This window comes from Megascapheus bottae, chromosome 25 (assembly GCF_031878675.1).
Source record: "Megascapheus bottae isolate mThoBot1 chromosome 25, mThoBot2.hap1, whole genome shotgun sequence".
Classification (NCBI taxonomy): Eukaryota; Metazoa; Chordata; class Mammalia; order Rodentia; family Geomyidae; genus Megascapheus; species Megascapheus bottae.
The window spans coordinates 5,590,483-5,614,253 of NC_143533.1; positions in this window are offsets into that span (position 1 = coordinate 5,590,483).

Genomic DNA, 23,771 nt, shown 5'->3' on the forward strand with positions numbered 1-23,771 from the left:
GGGGGGGCTGGGATGTCACTCAGTGGCAAAGTGTTTGCCTAGCAAGTGCAACGTCCTGGGTTCGATCCCCAGAATCCAAAAAAAAAAACAACAACGAAAAGACAACTTTGTGGGTGGAGGATGAGAGGGGAAAACTAGGGGGTAACCCTGTCCCAAAGGAAATAGACTCAATATCTGACTTAATCATAACCCCTCTGTACCTCAGCTTTATAATAAGAAATTAACTATATATGAGAAACTATAAGCACAATATATAAAGAAAACCACAACTGGGTGCTAGTGGTTCATGCCTGGAATCCTACTACCCAAGAGGCTGAGATCTGGAGGACGTTGGTTCAAAGCCAGGCCAGGCAAAACAAGAACAAAAACTCCATGCGACTCTTTTCTCCAATATACCCACAAAAAGCTGGAAGTAGAGTTGTGGTTCAAGTGATAGAGTGTTAGTTTCAAGCTTGGGGGGAAAAAAAAGCCAAGTGCAAGGCCTAGAGTTCAAGCCCCAGTACCTGGCCCACATGCACACAAAATTTAAAAACCCCACAATCCTCTCTCCAACGTGTCAGTACACAGATGCCAATGCAAAAAGCAGACTTACTGAGCTCGAAGCTGCATTTCTACTTTCTAATCCACAGTAGACTCTGATCACCGCAGCAGCTCTGCCTGCTTCCCTCTGTCTGGCAGTCAAGTTCTCAGCTATAGCCCCCACTACAGCCAATATTCCTGTCAGCCCAGCCTTTGGACGAGGCTCTGTGGCAGAGGTGATGTTCACTCTGCACCAGCAAATCCAAGTCACAAAGAAAGACAGCATTGCCTGGCAAGGCCCAGCCTGAACAGAAGACCATAAAATTGCACCTAGGACCCAACTAGAGAATAGTTACGGTCTACCAGGGCTTGGGGTGGCTGGACCCCTGCTCCTCTTGCCTGGATCTCAAGCGGGGATATGGGTGTAGACTGGTGCTGAAGGAGAGGTTGAATAACAGGTATGATAATGCCAATAGGACTGCCAAGATATTCTAGGGTCACATTTTTCTCCACGAATGCATTAATGCTCGGACATCCAGGACAGCTTGTGTGGTGTGGAGCCTGAGTGGGTAGGGCAGTGCTCTGCTTCTCATTAATCCTGCCATGACTGTAAAAGTCAAGAGTTCTGTCCATATTCTCCTAAGGAAGACGAAGGGGTGGGTATGAGAAGGCTGTGGGAAGCCCCTCTGATCCTTCAATAATGTTTGTCTGATGTCCTTAGACCTGGTAAGAACCTTCCAGAATCCAGGAGCTTTGCCAAACCAGAATGAGAAGCAGGAATGGTGCTCCCTCCCCCCCCCCACAGTCTTACACCACCTTTATCAAAGGCCATTACTGCATCACTTAGCATTCCACTGGATTTTGCTAGGGAAAAAAAAAATATGCCATATTAAATAAACCAGTTATGGAGAGAGAAAACAAAATAACCTTTTCTACTTTTCTCACATGATCCTGACCCAAAGGTTCCCAAAAAGAAGACATTATTTTGCATGAATAACCACGCAGAAACAACTGCCCCCCTCCCCCAGCCATGGGCAAAGGAGGGGATATTCAAGAGCAAGGCGGCTTCCAGCTTGAGGAGGACTGGTTCCCCCCCCCCCCCTCACACACACACACACACACACACACACACACACACACACACACACACACACACACACAGTGTGTGTGCTTCCTTGTAGAGCCCCATAATCTGCAGGATAAATCAGAAATCAAGCTACTGCCTCTCTAACTCCTCCAGGCTGGGTCCGAGACAGAGGAAAAAGAGAGAAAGAAGAAAGTGATTCCCTGTGGAGAAGCTGGCGCTGGAAAATGGAAGAGCGCGCTTGAAGGAGTTTGTATTTAATGTTTACGTGTCTCCAGTTCTGTTGAGCGCCTGACCGTCCAGGCTGAAGATTTATGGGGTTCTCAAGCAAATGACGGTGGGAAACGTCCCTGTGGCCCTGGCTGTGACAGGGTAATTCATTTTACAGACTGTGGGGCTTTTAGGGTAAAATGCTTTTCTAATATTTTTTTTCCCCTGCTGGCCAGGTTTTGCCCATAGAGCACAACTGGAAGAACGGCAGCTGACCAACAAACAGGTGCATACACAGTGTTGAATGAGTCTGTCCTTCTGTCCCAAGTCACTGTGAAGAGAGAGGGCAGGGAGACCCTATGGTTTGATGTAAGCAAGTCTTCCAACGTTTAAAACTTGCAGCTGAGCGGGCTTTTACTGAGTGGCACACACCTGTCCTTCTGCCACTTGGGAGGCAGAGACAAGAGTTTGAGACAAACTCAGATCGAAATAAGAGCGTCATAAGAGCCCCAGTGGCTCACACCTGTAATCCTAACTACTCAGGAGGCTGAGATCTAAGGACTGAGGTTTACAGTCAGCCCAGCAGACAAATCTGAGAGATTAACCAGCAAAAAAACAAAACAAAACAAAACTGGAAGTGGAAGTTGTGGCTCAAGTGGTAGAGTGGTAGTCTCCAGCACAAAAAAACGTCAGGCTAGCACTCAGATCCTGGGTTCAAGTCCCCAGACTGGCATACACACATACATACACATGCACACAGATAAGGTCAGAGAGACCGCATCTCAAATAACAAAACAGGCATCATAATTTACTCCCATCATCTACCCTACAAGTAGCAGAATGGAGGTCAGAAGACAGTTTTGGGGAAAAATTTTAAAAAAAAGCATAAGATCCTTTCTGAAAACAAAACCAATGCACAAAAAAGGACTATGGCTCGAAGAGGAGAGCAGAGCAGAGCAGAGCAGAGGCCCTGAGTTCAATCCATAGGACAAACCAAAGAAAAGTTCTAGGTGAATCAGAATGGCACTCAACTTTCCTCTAAGCTGAGCTGCCCGGAGCTGCCTGTGCGTGTCCCTTTCGTTTCTGTATTCTCTATTTCTTGAACAAGGCCAGCTGATGACACCTAAAAATCTCAAAGGAGTTTAGAAAGGGGGTACAGATAAAAAGACCCTACCTCTTTTCTCAGACCACTCACTCCTAGATCTCCTGTCCAAAACCCTGCCCACTCCACCCAGAGACAGAAGAAAAAGATGTTCCTAGAAACCAAACCCAAGTCAAAAAGATTTTTTTTGTTGTTTACTATCTCAGGCAAAATTCCAATACACAGCTTACATACTGCCAGCTAATTAGTCAGAAGGGTAAACTTACTCTGGTAATGTAGGCAGCAGTGTTCTACACACACACACACACACACACACACACACACACACACACGTGCGTGTGACCCTATCCTAAAAATAACAAGTGATAAACGGGGCTGGAAGCCTATGCTAAGCAATATCCTGCTAGTGTAGCAAGCTCAAGATCCTGAGTTCAAATCCTGGTACTGTCAAAAAAAAAAGCCCACTCATCTTTGAAAACTGATAAGCCTCAGGGTTGAGGATGTAGCTCAGCTGTAGAGCACTCAGCTAGCCTGTATGAGACCCCAGATTTGATCCATAAAATAACTAAATAAGGGACTGGGAGTTTGGCCTAGTGGTAGAGTGCTTGCCTAGCATGCATGAAGACCCAGGTTCAATTCCTTGGTACTACATAGGTAGAAAAGTTGGAAATGGTGCTGTGGCTCAAGTGGTAGAGTGCTAGCTTTGAGGAAAGCCCACGGACAGTGCTCAGGCCCTGAGTTCAAGCCCCAGGACTGACAAAAAAAAAGAAATTAAAAAAATAACTAAATAAACAAAATAAGGAAATTTTTCAATGCATGAGACAAAAGCATCTCTCTTGGTGCCAATGTGCATACACTAAATCTTATCTCCATGGAAACATGTCTGCACTCCTCCTCATCTCCTCAACGTCCACTTCTCATGCACCTCAGACCTGCAATGTTGTGTTGCTGGTTACAGAGTTTACTGGGGAGCAAAAATTACTTTGATAGAGAACCCATTAAAGAAATAATGTGGCTGGGAGTTTGGCGTAGTGGTAGAGTGCTTGCCTAGCATGCACGAAGACCCAGGTTCGATTCCTTGGTGCCACATACATAGAAAAAGCCAGAAGTGGAGCTGAGGCTCAAATGGTAGAGCTCTAGACTTGAGAAAAGTCCAAGGACAGTGCTCAGGCCCTGAGCTTAAGCCCAGGACTGGCAAAAAAAAAAAAAAAGAAAGAAATAATGCTCCCCCCCCCCGCCCTCTCTCTCTCTCTCTCTCTCTCTCTCTCTATCTCTATCGCTATCTCCTTTTCTTTTCTTTTTTTTTGTGTGCCAATCCAGTCCTGGAGCTTGAACTCAAGACCTGGACTTTATCCCTGAGCTTTTGCATGCAAGGCTAGCACTATACTATGTGGGCCTTTACAAGAAATGGGCATGGTGACTCATGCCTGTAATCCTAGCTACTCAGGAGGCTGAGATCTGAGGATCGTTGTTCAAAGCCAGCCTGGGCACTAAAGAATGTAAGACTCTTATCCTGATTAATCACTAGAAGAGGGGAAGTGGGGCTGTGGCTCAAGGGATAAGGAGGTAGCCTTGAGCTGAAGAGCTCAAGGACAGTGCCCAGGCCCAGAGTTCAAGCCCCATAACCCACAAAAAAAAAAAGAAGAAAGAAAAAAGAAAATGGCTCTGCCTGGAGATCATGTTTCGCAAGAGCCAATGGTTGTTAAGGCCTGCTGGACCAGAGCTCAGAGCTTGGTGCATGAGACATCCTACAAAATGTTTATTTGCTCACCTCCAGGGTGCTGAGTGGTGGAGGAAATCTCTGAACAGGTGTGCATTCAGCTCCTAAAACACATGGGTGAAAATCTCATCCATGGAATGTAACTTCTCCAAGTCTTGTTTTCCTCATCTGTAAAATGGGAACAATCCCCAAGGCTCTCCTAGAGGGTCTGTGAAGGCCTTAACACAAAGGCCTCGGGGAGGTGGAAGGAAGCACTTCTGAGAGTTGTTTTTGCTTTGTGCTTCCCTACTGGGGGACCAATCTTAGGAGGTTGCGCTGTGACCTTGTGGCTGAGTGTCAGTGAGATGTATGTGTTGACCGACAGTGACATCAGATCCAACCGTGTGTTTTCTTTGGCCGGGCTGTGATTTCTTCAGTGCTCTTCGTAAATGTACTGGGCTTTGCCAGCCCAGTCACAGGCGCTGGGTGCCAGGATTTGGATTTCAACACACGCTATTGGCATGGAGTGTTCGCTCGTTCTCAAGATGCTGCCTGCGAGCCATGCTGAGCAGCTGTTTTCTGAGCTGGTTGGGATGGAGCAGGCAGCAGGGTAACCTTGTTTCCTGATGCCAGAATGGCAGGAGAGGGGCCTGGTGGCTCTGATGACCCCAAATCCAGTGAGAATGGGGGTGACTGGAGCTGGAGGCGGTCATGTTGCTCTGAAAGGTAGTCCATGGGCTCTACTGGGGGCTCCTGGCCTTCCTTTCACTTCAGTTGCCATCATCATCATCATCATCATCATCATCGGAGCCCACATTTACAGAGGCCAAGGAACACAGTCCCAAGCTCTTGGCACGTCCTTACAACAGCCTCCAAGGCTAGGGACAGTCATAAACCCCCTTTACAAAGAAGGGGACCCCAGATATGTGACAAGGAACGAAGGCAGCTAGCCACCAAAGCAGGAGGACTACAGGCTTGTCAATGTGCAGCCAGCACTGATTTCTGTAGTTGTACAGCTTTCTGTGTGAGTCCATCTTGCTTGACATGCATGAATGTGTCACACACACACACACACACACACACACACACACACACACAGAGAGAATTCATTCATCTAACCTAAAGCAAAAAATAAATAAATAAATAAAAATATTGCCATGTGGCTCATGCCTGTAATCCTAGCTACTCAAAGAGTACCTGAGGACCATGGCTCAAAGCTGGCTTGGGCAAGACAGTCCATGAGACTCTTATTTCCAATGAACCAGCAAAAAAAAAGCAGAGCTTTGGTTCAAGTAGTAGAGCTCTAGCCTAGAACAAAACAGCCAAGGGACAGTGCTCAGGCCCTGTGTTTAAGCCCAGCACCCCCCCACATACACACACACAGTGTTCCAGCAGTGTTAGGGTTGTATTCTCTCTTAGCTGCTTCTTTTTCGATACCCATTGAGTCACTTGTTCGCTTGTTCATTCATTCATTCAATAATTCTGTCCTTCCTAGGAAAGTATACAGGTTTTTCACATGACCATTTAAACCCAGGATGTGGGATAATCCTCAGGAGACAGGTGGGACAAAGAGGAAATCTCAGACCCATCACAGCACCTGGCACACAGCTCAGTTCATGCAGACACACTCTGGAAGCAATCTGAAGATGTGCTGGGCCCACAGGAGATTGGAAAGACGTTGGGTACGATCAAGGATTCTTGTTTCATCTGGAAGAGTCATCATGGCATGGAGGTTATGGAAAATGCAGTCTTGACTGCATTGATTGCTTGATTTCTCTAGCAAATGCATTGCAGAGAAGCCAAACAGGAGGAATAAAGTCTATAGATTCAAACCGACTTTAGCAGTCACAACCAAACAAAGCAACATATGGCCTCTGTTTACGTTCTGATTCAAACAGATTGAAAAAGAAGAACTAAGGGGAAAGAACAGAGGGAGGGAGGGAGGGGAGGAGGGAGGGAAGGAGGAGAGAGAAGAACAATGCAACAACTTGAGACCTGGGAAATGTGTCCATTGAATATGGATGATCTAAAGAAATAATGTCAGTGTGCTTTAGGTACAGTATTGGATATTGGCAACCTACAGAGTACTGAATGCCTTGTCTTGTATATTCAGAACAAAAACATGCTGAGATATTGCAGGTAAAATTATAAGATGCTGAAGACATGCTGCAAAATAATTATCAGGACCAGGAAAGCAAACAGATAGCTTTAAGACAACCCACAAAGAGGACATTACTGAGACCCAGGAAAATTTCAGGAGGACTTCATAGGGTATTATTGACTCTACTTCAGCCACTTTTTGTAAGGTTCACATAAGTAAACATTTTTTAAATTGGGGAGGTGGGCAGTACTGGTTTTGAACTCAGGGCCTAGAGCTAATTTGGCTTCTTTGCCCAGATGGGGCTCTACCACCTGAGCCACACCTCTAACCCAGCTTTTTTTTTGCTGGTTATTTTAGAGATGTCTTGTGCACTTTTTCTGCCTGGGCTGGAGTCAAAAAGCATAGCCTAGCTTGGAAGTGTGAACCGATGTAGTTGTGGGATACCCAGGGCTTGAGGGTCTGGAAGAGAACGTGGTGAAGAAGCAGAAATGGATCTGACGATGAGCTAGTTTATCCTTTCCTTGGCTCTCTGTCCTGTGCCATGCCTTGAACATCTGTGAACTCACGTGTGCTTGGCTACCAACTTATAAGGTGGGTTACTGCAGCGATTCTCATTTTGCATGGCAGTTAACCGATGCACAGAGGAGTGGTTGCATTACTTTTGCCAAAATCACACAGCAAGAGGGATTCAGCTATGACTGCATTATTAGTATCCTAACACCTTACACCCATCACTGGAGCAAAGAGTGTGTGCAGTAATACACAACCCAGCTCAGAGGGAGCCTTTCTCCTGGGCAAAATGAAGAGCATTAACAGAGAATGGAAAAAAGGAAAGGCTTTCTCTGGAATACTCTAGTGAATAACATGGTTGGGCTTAAATAACCCTCTGTGGCACATAAATCATCCCCCACTGAACGAGTTAGAAAATGAAGAATTAGAATGGTCAGGTAACATTCGGGAAGCTGCACAGCCACATCTGTGTATCCGACTCTGCCCTTCAACACCACCCCAAGGCACCATTCCATCCCTATGCCCACATCTTGTGACCCAGGAGATCTTGAAACTTCCTATTTTGCCTTCCCTGGCCAATGCCAGGCATCCAGCACAGCTCTGTGAGGAGAGCCATCCAGAGCATTACAGATGGGGGAACACGTGGTTGCTATCCCTTGCACGTGGTATCAGAAGGCTGGGATGGGGTTCTGTCAGCTCCTTCCCGATTGAATTAGCACTGCTTGCACAATCTCTCTTCGGCCATTTTAATAGAATCAGTGCTTAATTTGATTGGGTTCAATGAGATGTAAATGATTGCATTCAATAAAGGACCAGGGTGTGTTTTCCCTCCCCTTGGCTGACCTTATTCCTCATTGGAGGTGCAGCTTTCTGCCCAGGAGCTCCACGTGAGGGGATGTATGACTTGCCAGCATCCTGCAGATAAGGGAGACACTCCCCCCATCCTCTCCCACCCCATCGCTTGAGTGTCCTCCCCAGGGACTGGAGAGGAGGGATGGTGGGGGTGGGGATGGGTCATGGTGCTTCATAAGACAAACAAGAAAGACACACAGAAATGTGAGCTCCCTGGACATGGCCAGCAAGAAGCCATCACCAAGTGTGTGTGTATGGTTGAGGGGAGTCTTTTCCCCTCCAGAACCATCAGCCAACAAGGACCTTTTTTCCATGAAAGGACATATCATTAAGACTCTGAATGTCTTTCCATTCAGGTCTTAAAAGTAAACCATCTTTCCAGGTTTACAGGTCAACTTCAAGCACATGACATTGGCTCTGTTACCTGTACTCTCTCCCCTTTGGTAAACTGGGGATAATACCAGAGCCCACCTTAGAAAGTCATTCAGATAAATACACAAATGGTTAGCCCAAGACACGCTAGCCTGATACCTGATAAGTACATAAGAAACATTAGTTCTTCTTGTATTTACTGTCATAGTTAGAATTCATGGTTTAAAGGCTGAGTTAACAATGTCACCCCAAATTATGAATCTATAGATGTATCTGTTTAGAGACTACGGAAAGGCTTGAAATAATGTAAATGGCAGCCGATGGCTGGTGGCTCATGGCTGTAATTCTAGCTACTCAGCAGGCTGAGATCTGAGGATCACAGTTCAAAGCCAGACTGGGCAAGACAGTCTGTGAGACTCTTATCTCCATCAACTGCCAGAACGCCAGAAATGGAACTGTGGCTCCCAGTAGCAGAACACTAGCCTTGAGCGTAAAGAGCTCAGGGTTAGTGCCCAAGCCTGAGTTCAAGACTCACGACTGGAAAAATAAATAAACCAATGTGGTAAGTTGTGTCCTTTGCAGGCCACTGGGGCCAAATACAAATACTGACGTCATGTGGCCTCCAATGTCACTCCAAATAGAGCCTCAGATGTCCCCACATCCAGGACCTGAGGAGGCACCTTATCCTCAGCGCCACCGTGCCAGCACGCAGCTGGCTCCCAGTCTCTATGCACTTCATCTGAGCGGACTCCTTGGGCCATAAAAGAAGTGAATCAATGGCTTAGTCACTGCCTGGCACACAGCAGAGGTCAAACCAGGAAGGGTTTGAATGAAAAAGCACAGATTGCTGGGAAAAGACCTCAGCCATCTCAGCCCTCCCCACAGGCTAAGAAGGGACATGGAGTGGGATTAAAACCTCCTCTTTCCAGAAGGTTCTCAGATCTCTCTTCCTCCAGATAGTTTCCCCAGACTCCTCTGAAGAGGAGTGGCATATGCCTCTAGGGCCTCTTAACCAAAATTGGGGGACAACCTAATCCCCTCAACAAGATCTCTGCATGGGCTAATTTCTAACCAAACCTGTTTGCACTTTTTCCTGGGCACTGACTGAACTACATCTCCCAGTTTCCCTTGCAGTTAGCTGTGGCCCCATGGCTACAACCCAGACACAATAATGGAAGCCACTTTGGTGCCTTGCCCACAAAGACTTCCCTTTCTGCACCTCCATATTTTCTTCTTCATCTCCTGGATGGATGCAGAAGAGTTCAGAGCTCTGGGGAGGGCAAAATCACAAGAAGGAAAGAACCATAGAGAAACCCCTGGGACCCAAAATTCCCAGGATGAACCATTCACTGAGCAAGAATCACACTTGCCTTGCTTGTGTAGCCATTGGATTTCAGAGTTGGGTTGTTCCAGCTGCTGTTGTTCCAATTTTACCAGCAACATCTGGGAACGTCCACTCCAAATCCCTATTTAATGCACAAAAGTAGACTGGACTCTCTGGGGCCTTATGAGTCAACCATTGCAAACTTCAAAATTTCCTCCAAGGGTCTCTTATGGGGAATTAGCCTTTCGAGTGTTGTTATTACAGGGCCCAATACTTCTGCATGCTTGCAGGGTACTGAGATCTTACCTGCTTCTCACAATAATCTTATACAACAAATATTATTAGGTCCACTTTCCCACTGAGGGAATGAAAGGCCAAGGCACTAAGAAATATGTTCCAGCTTTCTCAGTGTTGAACTGGCTCAGCAGCACCAGACATAAACAGCTGCATTTGGGCAGAGGAAAAATGAAGGGTACGTGTCTGGACTACATTTCCCAGCCTCCCTTAGAGTGAGTTGTGGTCGGGATCTTTCCTTGAGCAGGAGGATCCTGGGAATCCTGGGTATGGAGAGAGCACAATGCTGTCAGTTTTCCATAGTGGGGGAAGCCAATGGCTGGGATTTGAAACATTCACCCCAGATCCACCCAGTATAACACACTTGGTGTTTATATCTCATTATCTCCTAGTGGCATCCACTCAAAGCATATTCCCTTCTGTGATTCATATGTGTCCCCCTTAGTATTCTGGGCCAGCCATTCAGTGGGTGTCTTCTCAATGTTTTCTCAACCTCCGACTTCATATCAACAACATGAGCGTATTCTTGCTTAATGGAAAAGAGTTTAAGCGTAAAATAGCATAGAAAATATTCTGTAGGTATTCCCAATTCTTTAGGAGCATACCTTTTCTACTTCTTCACAAAAAGCAGACTTTTCCCCCCTGTAGACCATCAACATCCAATGCAATCAAGTCCTTAATAAATGCTACACAACTGAGTGGATGGATGGATGGATGGATGGATGGTTAGATGGGTTAAAGGATAAATTGAATGTCTGAGACTGTATCATAAGCTCAAGTTTATTTTGTTTATGAAGCAATTTTCTTTTGAAACAATTATTTCTGTACCCTTCTAGCCCAGAGCTTTCAGTTTAATTTTTGATAAGGGTGATGAGGACTTGACTTTCTAAATCCTTTCCGATAAGATAGCAATAACAGTAATTGAATGCCTTACTTTCAAAATGCCTCCTTGCCTGACATTACATTTTATTTTGTCAGCGCCCTTAGAAAAGCAAGAATTATTATTTTCATTTTGCAAATGGAAAAGAAAGCTGCAGTGGAGAGAGGAAATGCAATTCTCCCAAACTTGGCAAGCCAACCTCCTCCCCAAAATTCCCAGTAGAAAGTTGCTTTCAGGTATTCTTTCCTGGCCTCAGAAACCTTGATGTCTTGATTTAGAAGCTTGATGATTGCCTTTCATACCGGTGTCCGTCTGTCCATCAAAGTTCACATAGTATATATGCATGTGTGCATATACATGCATACATATACATATATATTATTGAAGCTGGAATTTGAACAGATTATTGGGTAGATGGGTAAAAAGGAAAAGGAGGCCAAAAGGCATGGTATGTGAGAGTACATTGAAGTAGAATTACCCTCCTTTTCTCTATTTTCTCGCATATTTTCTAGGAGTTTAACCCAGAGCGTGAGAACCAGGCTCTGTAAGGATTATGTTGGAAATCCAACGAGCGTTCATTTCAAGCAAAGATGAGGCTTAGATTCATACTTTCTAGTTCATCATCATTGGTGTGGATTCAGAGCTATTTGGCTTTGGGCATAGCTGGTGCATGCTTAACTTCTCTCATGCCTTGTTTCTGGAGTTTCTGCTCTCTAGTGCTTTTCCATGCACTTAAAACCCATCTCCTTCCTAGAGAAGCAAGGCTCTCTTACCACAAAAGAATGATTTCACTCCGATTGGTTAAAATGTGTCACTTGGCCATCTGTGAATCAATCACTCTGGCTCAAAGGAGGGGATGCCCTGATTAGCCCAGACTGTGTCACACACTCACTCTTTGAGCTGGGGAAACAGATTCAGTCTTGTTAACCAACACAGGATCTGAGATGAGTGAGACGTAGGACCACTGGGAGATAGTAAGGAATGTAGGCTGGACAGGCAAAAGAAAAAAGAAAAAACGCTCAGAAAAGTCAATCATTATTCTCATAACCCATGGCTTCTTGGTAAACCATTTCACAGGGGAACTGCCAGGGGTCAATTACAAGATACCAAATATCTAAATATTGAATAGTTTGTGCTGACGAAGTACTGTGCTCTAGGGTCAGAACTCAGGCAAACAGGAAAAGCTTATAAGAAAGGGATTTTTTTCCCCCTCTCCCCTTGGAATTTTATTAAGTGAACATCTTTAAACACTTCCTAATCACAAGTCACAAAGCATTCTTGCTCTTATCTAAGTAAGAGAGAGCTTGCATCATCTCAGGGTAGCAGCTCCAATTTCTTGAGCTAGAGGAGAAAGCTCCCACACCCCTTTACCAAAAACCTCTTGGCAGAAGCAAATATGGCCTCAACAAAAGCTCCTCTTTCTACCTTCAAATTGGTGTTTACATTATCATCCAAACACTGACTCACAGACCAATTCTGCCTTCTGCACACATCTGTGGCGACTGAGGAGAAACCACTTAAAAACCGAGCTGTTTTCCATTTTGCTCGATAGTAACTGCAAACAGATACCACAGCCAAGAACATGCAACACTTGAGTGGGAGAGAATGTCTCTGAGCTCAAAGCAATCCTAAAGTCCACTGAGCCCTGAGATCTCAGCCTCCTGAGTAACTTAGATTACAGGCATGAGCCACTGGCACTCTCCCATCAGTGAATCTTTATTGATGGCTCTGACCCTGTAGGGTGTGGTTTTTGTGTTTTTTTTTTTCTGTTTACCAGTGCATATCCATTTCAAGTATATAAAGTACTTGGATCATATTTACACCCCGTTAGTTTTCCTCAATTCCACACATGAAAAACAGTCTTTGTGAGACTGGCTTACTTTGTCTTTGTTTGACATGATGATCCAATGCATTTTCCTGCCAATGATAAACTTTCGTTCTTCTTGATGGCTAAATACTACTCCATTGGGGATAGACCACCTTTTCTTTGTTCATTACCTGTTACGGGCACTTCGCCTAACTACTTTGAATAATGTTACAATAAACTTGAGTACACAAGTCTCTCGAAGCTGGCTTTGATTCCTTTGAGTGGCACAACTGGACCACATGGTAGTTCCACTCCGTGTGTGTGTGTGTGTGTGTGTGTGTGTGTGTGTGTGTGTGTGTGCAGTGGTCCTAGGGCTTGAACTCAAGGCCTGGGTGTTTATCCCTTAGCTTTTTTTTTTTTTAAATCACGGTTAGCACTCCATCCCAGGAGTCATAGTTTTACTTGTGGATTTTAGGTAGTTCATTGAAGATAAAAGTCTCACAAGCTTTCTTCCCTGGGATAGCTTTGAACCATGATCCTCAGATGTCAGCCTCTTGAGTTAGGATAGCAGAAGTAGCCTACTCACACATGGCCTACTTCTAAATTTTGAGAGCCCTCTCTGTACTGATTTCCACAATGACTGGATAGCTCACATTCCTACCCACAGTATATAAAAGATCTTTTTTAAAAAAAAATTTACCCCACCCCCTCCAGAACATTTATTATTTTCTTGACAATTGCCATCTGACTGGGGGAATCCTGAGCATATTTCTTAATTTCTCAGAACCTCCAGTCTCTAACTTATCCACTGAATGCCACAGTTGTGCAGTGATCCCTGTCTTGGGATTTTTCACCTTTCTGATGGTGTTAGAAGTGACACAGTCACCGCAGAAACCATACTTGTAAGTTTCTATTTGCATCTTCTCGTGGGCTAACCACAGGTGATACAGTATTTGTGATTTCTTGCTGGCCGTCGGGCAGATCCTCTCTGTCAGCCAGGCTGTGGTGATGTGACGTAATGACCACAAATGTTCTCCAGTGCACTGCTTTCCTGAGCCAGGAAGTTCAGAAGGTTAGGTGTGGCCAATATATTTCTTACTTAAGACAGCTTCATCTTAGAATCAGTGTTTGGGGACGAGAAATCCCACCCCACCTCCCATCCTAAGTGAAGAAGAATCCATCTTTCATGGAATAATACTATTTGCTGGCTTGATGATAAGATAAACTTGACCTCCCATCCCCACTCCAACATTCTACTCTGAGACTTCAGGCAACCAACCAGCTTGATCTCTCTGAGACTCAGCAAGCTGAAGACTGAGATAAATTGTGGCGAGATTGACTGAGTGAAATCATATGCATGTGACTGACACTGCTCAGGACCGGTTCAAAGAACAATAGGTGGTAATGGTCATGAAAATAACAACAACAACAACAACCAGAATGGCAGCCATAAAGATACTGATGACACAGAACTGCGTGGAAAGGGAGAGGCAGAGAAAAAGGAGAAAGGAAGAAGAGGAAAAGAAGAGGGGGAGGTGGAGAGGAAGGAAATGAAGAGAAGGAAGAAGATAAGGAGGAAGAAAGAAACAAAGATTGTGCTATTGGTGATACTGGACTTAGCCATGAGAAAGAGGAACAGGAGGAGGAGGAAGAGGAGGGGAAAAGGAGGAAGAGGACAGCTTCCACAAAGAGATGAATTCTTAAATGGGTTGTGCTATCAGAGCCTGGGTTACCGTCCAGAATTGAGGGGGGAAAGGGGGAAAGGATGGGAAATAGCACATCAAAGACTTCAAAAAGCCTTGAAGACCACTGTCTGTCTTGTCACCCGCCAGACACTGAAGAAGCAAAGAAAAAGCCCCAGACAGATTTCAGAGGAGCAGCACTGGATGACACAGAGCCCAGTGGCCTGGGTCCTTCAGATCCATTTGCAGCAAGCCTGAGGCGACACTCCAGGTGACTTCACACTGGGACAAGAGATGATGCTCCCTCTCTTAACATCACCACAGATTGAATTTTCAGCCACATCCCTCGGGGCACGTGTCATTTCGACACAGATGCTATTTGCAGAGACCAATGAGAGCCTGCATCTTAAATGCATCTGCTAATTGGAGTCACTTCTCTGGGCCTACAAGCCTCTCTATACACACCCAGACAGACAGTGCGCATGTCCACAAGGGTGGGGGCTTGCCTGGAGCAGTGGAGCAGAAACTCCCATTAAGAGATTCATTTTCCCTTGATCAGGAGCCATCACTCAGAAATGCGCTGGCCAGCCTTGAACAATCAGGCCTTCATCACGCTCAGCTTTTGTGGCGATCTAGATGCGTGTGACCTTGAAGTGTGAACGCTCCTGAGATTTGGAACCCAGGAGCCATTTCTGCCTCTTTATGGAGACCCAACGCCTCCCCCCTTCCTTCCCCTCCCCATCCCATGAGTCTGGAAGATACAGAATCCTGAGTAAGAAGCATGAAAGCCAAAAGGGGGACGGAGTAACTCTCACCTCTCTCTGCCCTTAATATCAAACAGATTTCCCCATGTCATTTTTTCCTTACTAGCACCTGGGGAACCCAGAAGCAACACTCCACCCTAGCTTTCCAGGATCCAGTGCCACCTCTTAAGGTCATTGTGTGTGTGTGTGTGTGTGTGTGTGTGTGTGTGTGTGTGTGTACACGCAAAGCACTGTTCAAAAGGACTCATGGCCTCTGAATCTCTATAGCCATACCTCCATCCCAAATTTAATTCAGAGTAAGCTGACCAGATGTCCATAGAAGAATGGAGAGAGCGCCTGCTTTCCAAAGGAATAGCAGGGCTCTGGCATGACAGTGCCCTGCTTTTTACAAAATTTCAGAGCCTCTCTCCTCCTTTCTATATAAGCCATCACCACCCTTAGGTCCTAACCAGAGAAGTCCCCACTGGATCCCACAATTCAGACATCTCCACATTCCACAAACACAGACAAAACCAGATTTAAAAGAAATATGAGGGAGCTGGGTGCTGCAATCCTAGCTACTCAAAAGGCTGAGATCTGTGGAATGAGGCTCAAAGCTAGCCTGGACAGGAAAGTCCATAAGACTCATCTCCAATTAGCTATAAAAAAAAGGGGGTGCCATGGCTCAAGCGGTAGAGTGCTAGTCTTGAGCACAAAAGCTCAGGAACAGTGCTCAGGCCCTGAGTTCAAGGCCCAGAACAGATTCAAAAGACAGAGAGGTGCTGGGAGTTTGGCCTAGTGGTAGAGTGCTTGCCTAGCATGCACAAAGACCTGAGTTTGATTCCTCGGTACCACATACATAGAAAAAAATCTGAAAGTGGTGCTGAGGCTCAAGAGGTAGAGCTCTAGCCTTGAGAAAGTCCAAGGACAGTGCTCAGGCCCTGAGCTCAAGCCCAGGGCCGGCCAAAAAAAAAAAAAAGACAGAGAGAAGGGGAGGAGGGAGAGAGGGAAAGAGAGCAAGGAGAAGGAAAGAAAGAAAGTAAAGAAGGAGGGAGGGAAGGAGGGAAAGAGGGAGGGAGGCAAGCAGGAAGGGAAGAAGGAAGGAAAAGAAAAGGAAGAGGGCAGCAGAATGACAGCTATACCTTCAACAACCCATTGCGATAATGAATGTCATTAGCCCCTTTGCTCTTCATCATCAAGTGCCATAAGAATTGTCTATGGCACCCCTGATGATTTGGGGAACCAACATTGTTCTGGAAAGCAGAGAAGGTTCTGCACTGAAAACACTTAGGTAAGGAAAAATACAAATTAATTAACTTGTCACATCCTCCCACTCTGAAAACATGAAGGCAATAATTCCTTACAGAATGGAGCATTGTTTTGGGAGTAATAACAAGCAACCATTTATTTGCTTTCCTTTGTGTTTCAATTCCCGGGTCCAGAGGTGTTCATGATTATCCCGGAATTTACACGCTCAGTGAGAAGCATTGTGTAATATGAAATTATTTATGTTGCTTCCAACTTTGGGAACGTGTGCTCCTAGCTTCCATTCTGGCACATGAGAAGCGTAGTTTCTACTCTGTGTGCAGAGACAACTGGCTGAACTCTGAATGTTAAAAATCAAAGCTCTGAGAAGGAAATCTCATTTCCAGTGTTACATTATGTGAGTTTTAGCTAGTGGTGGTGGCAGTTCATGACTGTAATCCTAGCTGCCTCAAGAGGCTGAGATCCGAAGACCATAGTTCAAAGCCAGCCCAGGCATCAAAGTCTGTGAGACTCTTACCTCCAATTAAACCACCAAAACAAAAGCTGAAACTGAAGCTGTGGCTCAAGTGGTAGAGCATTGGGCTTCTATGGGGAAAAAAAAGGCTCAGAGACAGCACACGGTTCTGAGTTCAAGCCCTAAGGCTGGCACAAGAACAACCACCAAAGGAGAGAAAAATCTTTCATCGTCCCATCCAATGAGCCAAGTACTGTGTAAGGCACAGATATTACAGTATTTTGTTCCCAAAAGCATCAGAACATTGCATAGAGGAGATTGTTTTAGGGGTTCCAGACCTGGGATAAAATCGTGCTGAACCCCCTAGTGAGAGAGAGCTCATGTCTTCCTCATCCAAGAGGAAGGCTGCTGGGAGTACAAATGTGTCTCTGTAGCATTTGCTAACTCCTGCTTTCTTTCAACGAAGATTGAACAGCCTGCCGTCCAGAGTGTTGGCAGGCTAAGGTACTTGCTAGAATTTTAATGGTGTTCATTTTTGTTTGTGTTCTTTTCCGCCATGTTTTTTTTAATGGCTCCCTTCTTTCTAAAGCAATGGCATATGCACTGTAACCGTTAATTTTTAATAACATTTTCAGCACTTAATTATGGAAATAGTCCATTGTACATGAATCAATTTCAACCGAAATGTCATGTAAGCAAGAGCACAAGTAAGGGAAGAGAGAGAGAGAGAGAGAGAGAGAGAGAGAGAGAGAGAGAGAGAGAGAGAGAGAGAGAGAGAGAGAGAGAGAGAAGTGTATGGAGCCTCCAGAGAGTCAACTCTACGAAATGTTGGATTATTTCTTCTTATCATAATAGAAATTCTATGTGGCAGCCACCATTTTGTATCTGGAGTGTGTCTGTCAGCACAGTGGGCATGATAACACAGGGACAAGAAATCGCCTGGCCACATTCCACGGATCCCTTAACCTGAGTTCTGTAGCGCTCAGGCCTTTCATGTCTTCCCATGCCATCCAAACACAATGCTTGCTTATAAGGAGAATCAGAAGTCACCCACTTGGGAAGTCCATTTGCTACCTGTCCCTTTGGGCTGCAGCAGGTGACCTGCTGGCTTTCAAAAATCAGCCATCAAATGTCTGATCTACCTTCACCTGCAAACCTGATGGCTCTCGCTAATCTCCTGCAGCAACTTCACAACACACACACACACACACACACACACACACACAGTTGCCACACGGATATCCCAAAAACCTAGCGCATAGTCAACTAGTCTCAGATCTGTGCAGAGCCTCCCCAAAGATAGAGGTTTAAAGAAGAGTCCATGGTATCCAAGTATCTGAGGCATTCTGGAAGCTTCCTGAGTAGGACATGCTCTGAGTAACTGTGCCCTCATCTAGAGGCTGGACTGTCCCCACCTGCTGGCTCTGTGGATGCCGGATGCTGAGGGTATGTGGCTTTTGTCCTCTGTGTATCTGATGGTGGCTGAGTCACACTTTCTGTGTGTTTCAAAGCTTTATCCCTGCGGGAAGGATTCTGGTAAGTACCTTTCTTCCCTCTCTGGGCTCTTAATAGTCCCTACCTCCCTTCTAGCACTATTTCTGGGACTCTTAAAGAAAATTGAACTTTTTTGGCAGTTGGATGCAGTGGGGGGGGGGGGGGGGGGAGGGGGGGGGGGGGGGGGGGGGGGGGGGCGGTGGAAAAGAAAAAAAAGAAAGAAAAAACCAGAGCATCAGGGATGGTGCTTGGGACAAATTGAGTGAAATAAATATCCAAAGCCTCTCTCCTCTAGTTTGGGCATCTTGGGTAAGCCAGAGGTTTGTCCAAGTGTGCCCCACTTCTGCTGCCAGACCCCAACCAACAAGAAATGGTCACTTGTCCCCTCAAGCATAGTGCAGGGTCACGCTGATTGTCACTGTGAATGACTGCCCTTGCTTGCTTAGATTGGAGCCCCCTCTCCTGCCTGGCCTGGCCTCGGGAGATGGTGAGCTGGGAGTCACTGGCTGTGCCTCAGCTCTGGTACTGAGCACGACCTTCCATGCCCTTACCTGCTGCCTCAGGACTCTGTCTTCTTGCCTGTCAAATGGGTGCAGTGGCTGGAACTCATCTATTGTGAGGATAGTGGGTCTGTCAAACACCAGGAAATGGTGAACCCATGTTAATTGCTTGCTTTCGGAGATGGACTGCTTCTCTGTGGTACTTGTCAGCCCTGGGTCACTTCCTGTGAGTCACGAGTCACAGTTAGACTGTGTGCAAAGGGAAGTTCCAGCCATAGTAAAGAGACAGCTTGGCTCCTTTGCAACATCCTCCAGGTTCATCAATGTTGTTGTATTTCTTTCTCTAGTAAGGCTGAATAGTATTCCACTGTGTGTGTTGTGTGGGTGTGTACCACATTGTTGTTGTTTGTTGTTGATCTATCCACTAGTGGACAGTTCTCATCCACACAGAAAAAAACCAGACAATCTCTCCTCCTTCCCTTACTTCTGGGATTCTGAGTGCCAGCAGGCGGAAGTCGCCCACTAGCCTGGCCCCTGTGGTCCCCAAGGGAAGGATCTTGTCCTTCAGGCTGGCCTGTATCTAAATTCCCAGTCATTCCTGGACCCCAAAGGGCTGAGGGGAGACCCACACACTTTCCCAAAGAAATCATGAAGGGTAATGAAATTCTGGGAAGCCTCTAAATGCAAATTAACTACTGCCTAGATTTAGCTAAAGGCTTAAACAGTCACTGCGGGTTGCCCTCAGGGATGGGTTTATTTTCCCCTTTCTTTTTCTATTTTCCATCCACGCTGGCCTTCCCCACCCCACCCCATGGGAAACAGGGAACATGGCGGGTGTTCCCCATCTCCTCTCTTCTTCCTCTTCTCCCTCCTTCCTCCCTTTCCGCCTTCCTCACTAGATGCTTCTCCCCATGTCCTTCTGCCTCCCCTCTTCTTTCTACCCCCCTCCCCCAACACACCCCTCTTTTCTCTCTCTCCCCTGCCCTCCCTGATGTCAGGTAAGATTTCTCAGAACCAAATGAGCCTTGAAGGATGCTTACATTTCTTGTCCTGTCTCAACTACAGGGCAAAGTTTTCTTAGAGCACCAGCATCAGGGTCCATTCCAGCCTCCTTCATCTTAACACACACACACACACACACACACACACACACACACACACACACACACTCACGCAGGCAAACATTCATGTGCAGACTTGCAATGCTTGCACAGGTACACACACCCATGCGCACCCACCCATCTGTGTATGATCATATGTTGTGCACACACCTAGGCCTTGTCTGCCTCTTCCTCACCTCCTTCATTCCATTGCAGTCACCCTTCCCTTAGGAGCACCTCCAATTCTTCCACAGATGCAGGATACAATGGAAGAGGTGCTCCCATCCTCCTCTGGGGCTGCTCTCCCACTCTGATTGGTCAAGGATGGACCTCAAAACGTTCAACCCAAAGTCTATGAGCACAGATAATGTCTGCAGCCAGTGATTGTCTACAGGGACTGTGGGAACAGGTCCACAGGAGCTCACACAGACTTCCTCTACAGCACGAGCCATGCCTGGAGTGGAAGCAAATACAGAGAGAACTTCCATGGCTATCATTCTTACAAGGGCATGCAGACAAAAGAAACTGCTATTAAAAAAAAAAAAAGAATGAAAAAGCTGGAGCAGAGCAGGCCAAGGTCATTGCAAATGGAACCCAAAGCATCAGGAGAAAAAATCAGGTGTGTTTTGACAGCCTAATAGCAAGGAAGGAGCCTGTCTTCTCGATAACTCTAAAGGTGGAATTTCGAAAAGAATTGCAAGACCACAGGAGATGTTAGATTCAATTGCTCATAATAATGGTACTTGACCAAGATGCATTATGCAACACCTTTTTCCTGTATCTTAGTGTGAGAAGTTTCATGCACGTGTAGGGGCAGAATGGCATTTACACAAACAACATGTCTATTTTTAATATATTTATCTACTTATTGATTGATTGCCAGTCCTGATGTTTGATGTCTTCAGGGCCTGCTGACTGTCTCTGAGCTTCTTTTGCTCAAAGCTAGCACTCTACCACTTCAGCCACAGCTCCACTTTTCCTTCTGGTTTTTTGGGGTAATTTATTACCAGCCCTTCCCTGGGCTGCCTTTGAACTGTGATCCTCAGATCTCAGCCTCCTGAGCAGCTAGGACTACAGACATGAGCCACAGTGCCCCACTTACAAATGCGTCTACCCCTAACATGTTCTACCGGTATTGCCTGCCAGATCCTCTCTCTGTCAATCCATCAAGCTTTTGCATTTTCCGATGCATCTCAAAGTGAATGACAGATATCTGTCTGGACATATCAGAACTCCTCCATGAACTAGAGGCCAGTATGCATTTATGGTTCATGCAGAAGATATTTATGATGATGGCCTCCTGTCCTTACACATTAACACAAAACCAGAGGCACCTACGGGTCCAGGGTGAGCCAAGGCGAGACCATAGACTTAGGAAGACAAGACTGGCTCAGTATGAGTGTATCAGCTGTGACAAATTGTGTGCTATGAAAGGGGGATCATTTAAAACCACTCTAAAAATTAAAGGTTTTTTTTTTTTTCCAGAAGATTGACTGACTGGCTGATTAGGGGCAGTTCTAGAGTTGAAACCCAGGGCCTCAGTCTTACTAGGCAGGAGTTCTACCATTGAAGTCATACTTCTGTCCTTGTTGATCTCACTTTTTTTGTCCAGTTTTGAACTCAGGGCCTGAGCACTGTCCTTGGGCTTTGCTACTTGAGCCACAGCACCACTTGCAGCTTTTCTGTGTATGTGGTTCTGAGGAATCCAACTCGGGTCTTCATGCATGCTAAGCAAGCACTCTACCACCTGGCCAACTCCCAGTCCTTCATCTCACTTTTGAGATAGTCTTCTTCCTTTTTTTTTTTCCTTCCTATGAGCCAGGACTACAATCCTCCTATTTGCACATCCCATTCGAACAAATGGCAAGCACGTGCCACCATGCCTAGCTTTTTCTGGTGTTGAGATGTGATCTTCCAAAGTGTTTGTGAACCTTAAACTGCAACCGTCTGGATCTCAGCTCCTGCACGATCAGAATTACACGCACAAACCAACACTTCAGCCTTCGTTCCTTTATTTACTTAAATGAAAGGCACAACCTAGATCTAACAGAGCACTGGTCAATTGGCACCATACGGGCTAAAATTCAGCTGGGAGACCTGGACTGGTTTTCCCTGCCTACCATGGATTCCACTCCTCCCAATGGAATCTGCATTCTGATTAGGATAAAGGTCCCTCCTCCTTTTGCAGCCCATGAGATTTCTTTTATCTCGGCTCCCTCATGGGACATATGAACCACGTCTAGCCAATCAGTGTGTGTGGGGAGAGTGGGAGAGAGGTGGATTGTTCTAGAATTTTCCTTCCACTCAGGCTCTAAGGTTCAAGGGGCAAAGCAAAGCTCACAGGCATCCACCTTTACACTGTGTTGTAAGAATCCTGAGTAAATCAGAGCTGGGAGATGGCAAGAGATGAGAATGTTTTGTGCCCTTATTTGCTGGGTGATACAAAATTTCTACACTTTTTTTTTCTTTTTGCTATTCCTGGGACTTGAACTCAGGGCTTGGGCACTGTCCTTGGACACTTTTTGCTCAAGATTAGTGCTCTGCCACTTGAGCCACAGCACCACTTCTGGCTTTTTCTGTGTATGTGGTGCTGAGAAATCGAACCCAGGGCTTCATGTGAGGTGAGCACTCTACCACTAGGCTATGCTCCTGGCCTACACTTTTCTTTAAAAAAAAAAAAATGAGCAGGGTCAGGTGGCTCACATCTGTAATCCTAGCTACTCAGGAGACTGAGATCTCAGGATTGTGGTTCAAAGTCAACCTGGGCAGGAAAAGTCCATGAAACTCTTTATCTCCAATAAACTCCCCCAGAAAAAGCCAGAAGTGGCTTCTGTGGCTCAAATGAGAGAACACTGACCTTGAGCCAAAGAATTTCAGGGAAGTTCAAGCCCCAAGACCAGCCAAAATCAATAAACTAGTTGGTGCTTTTTCTCCCTGGGGTCTTAGCCACAATTCACAATAGAAAATGAGTTTCTGAAGAGATTGGAGCTTTGCTAAATCATATATGCCCCCCTTTCATCCCTGATTTCACAGCTCAGGTAGTCATCCATAAACAAATCCAATCTACAGTCCTTTGAACAATTGTTTTATCCACACCCTAGGGTTCCATTTTGTTTTCATTTGGGGACGGTGGTCATATTCAGAATGGATTTTGGATAGTCTTACCCCAAAGAAACTACTTCCAATGAAGGGAATAAACGTGCTAATTACCCTGCTTTTGATCCTGACACGTGGTCAACAGAAACAGGCACAGAATCACGCTGTCAATTTAAGAGAGAGAGAGAGAGAGAGAGAGAGAGAGAGAGAGAGAGAGAGAGAGAGAGAGAGAGAGAGAGAGAGAGAGAGAGAGAGAGGGAGGGAGGGAGGGAGGGAGGGAGGGAGGGAGGGAGGGAGGGAGGGAGGGAGGGAGGGAGGGAGGGAGGGAGGGAGGGAGGGGGGGGGAGGGAGGGGGGGAGGGAGGGAGGGAGGGAGAGAGAGGTGTCACAATAAAATTTTAATATCTAATGGGGCTTGAAATATCCTACAGGACTTTACTATGCCCGTGACACTCTGTAGTAACCTGTCCCCTGGGCGGGCAGACTGTCTGCCTGTCCAACACACATCTACCCAGCTACAGCAGATTTGGTGCAGGCAGAATATCAAGCCTGACTCTGGGAGCTGGGGAGAGTTCCGATCTGGCCGGGAGTGTGGTGGGGAGGCTCTCTCAACCCCTCCCTAGCCCCTTATGGGGTGTGACAAAGCAGGTGGGGTCCCCTTTTCCCTCCCCTCGCCCCAAGGT